Source organism: Pleurodeles waltl, chromosome 4_1 (assembly GCF_031143425.1).
Source record: "Pleurodeles waltl isolate 20211129_DDA chromosome 4_1, aPleWal1.hap1.20221129, whole genome shotgun sequence".
Classification (NCBI taxonomy): Eukaryota; Metazoa; Chordata; class Amphibia; order Caudata; family Salamandridae; genus Pleurodeles; species Pleurodeles waltl.
In genome coordinates this window covers 40,041,846-40,043,743 of record NC_090442.1, presented here as the reverse complement: position 1 = coordinate 40,043,743, position 1,898 = coordinate 40,041,846, and the positions used below count along the sequence as shown (strand labels likewise).

Sequence of the window (1,898 nt, the reverse complement as noted above, 5' to 3'; positions counted from 1 at the left end):
GACCATGTGGCCTAATGGATAAGGCATCTGACTTCGGATCAGAAGATTGAGGGTTCGAGGCCCTTCATGGTTGAGTCTTTTTCTCACAGCACCCAACTTATCTTTACATACAAACTGGAAACACACTCTTACAATACTCCTTTCACTCTCACTCATTAAGAAAGCCCAATGCAAACTGCACAATCAGTCACGTTATGCCTTCAGCATTGCTACTTTTCTGTCTTTTTGCCATACCAAGGTACCTCTTCATAAATGCCATGGATATGCAATACGTATGCAACAATATGACACGGCACAATCATTCTTAACAGAACTGTGGGTAGATGCAGTGCAGGGAGTGTGTGAGTGCAGAAAGCAGAAACTATACATGCGTAGAAGCTACATGATTTTCTCCAGGAATAATGCTAATTGTCCCTCAGAAAAAATATAGTACTGGAGAAGAATCATAAAGGATTGACACAATTGCAGCCTTTGCTGTTGCCCAAATTGTGTAATCTGTCAAGGACTGGTCTCTTGCAGATTGAGGCACCTAGTTGCATTTGTGTGGTATCAATCATCCTTACAACCATTTTTGCTATAATCTTGAGATCTTTCTGAGATACTATCTCACAGACTTCTTATGAATGAGGTACTCTGAAATTGTCACATTCCAATTTGTACGTCCTTAAAACTCTGCTGGTTATTCAAATGGGCAGATTGTTTTTTAAATTCCTTTCTGTCTCTAGTTGTAGTTACATTGATACAGAGGCATAATTGTTGAATGATATATATTGGTTTGATTGAAATATGTTCGTAGAGGTGGTGATAGGCTTTCTGTGTCTGTCTGAGAGCAAGGACCGGTTAACGTCTTTTTCCAAGAGCAGTTTGTTGTGAAAGGTATCAGGCAAAGGAGTATGTATTGTGATGTGGTTCTCTGACTGCATCTGTCCACTTGACAAAAGTTCCAAGGCCCTATGATAGCACAAAAACTGTAAGATTGAAGTGGTGGGTGCCGGAGGTTTAAAATGGTCAGTTTAATTAAATACAGAAAAGGGAAACGAATGACTGCAGAAATACTGTATGTGGCCATGAACTGAGATGAAAGGATGATTTTGGAACTCTGTCTTGCAGATTACCCTCAATGCCGCAATGGATAGGGCACTACTCTCACAGACCAGGGTGTGTAAGTTTAAGTCTATCTGAGGTGCACACCCTGAACTAATAAATTTTTGCTGAAACCTAATCATATTGTTTACTCTTCCTCGTAGCAGCTTGCCAGGGTGATAGTATATTGCAACAGAACCATTCCACTTCTTCACTGAAAAGAGTCATGCTGGTTACCCAAATGTGCAGCGTGTCATTTTATATAGCTTTCTTTATTGAAATTAAACTTGGACTCACTTGAAATATTCTCTTTCAAAATGAATGTTTTGAGCTGCTGTGAATTTTATTTCTAGAGGTGGTGACAGGCTTTCAGGTACGTGCTTAGGTCAAGGCCCTGTTCATGTCACTTGTATATGCTAATTCAGGGAGCAAATTAGCAAGTCAAGAAATGGGAAGTCTGAACTACTGTCAAAGCAGTTTCATTCTCTTTTCAAATAATCCAAAAATACCATTGCAGCATAAAACAGAGTATTCAATAAAAGAAGAAAGGAGGATTAACGGCAAAAAGGCACATCATAAGATATGAAACTTTGGAAATAATCTAGATATTGTTTGAAAAAACTCCTTTGATGGAAAGAAGATGAAGAACGGTATGGGATCCTGTCCTGCGCACCTGTAATTGATATGTTCCACATCCATTCATACCACCTAACCCTAAACACCCAAACATATTGCAATCAGTGACCATGTGGCCTAATGGATAAGGCGTCTGACTTCGAATCAGAAGATTGAGGGTTCGAATCCCTTCATGGTTG

General features: G+C 39.5%; 2 non-coding genes across 2 annotated transcripts; both read left to right on the top strand.

The window, feature by feature from the left end:
- Positions 1 to 73, top strand: TRNAR-UCG (transfer RNA arginine (anticodon UCG)). Its single transcript has one exon. It is a non-coding gene; the product is annotated as a tRNA-Arg (tRNA).
- Positions 74 to 1,825: 1,752 nt separating this feature from the next.
- TRNAR-UCG (transfer RNA arginine (anticodon UCG)) lies at positions 1,826 to 1,898 on the top strand. Its single transcript has one exon. It is a non-coding gene; the product is annotated as a tRNA-Arg (tRNA).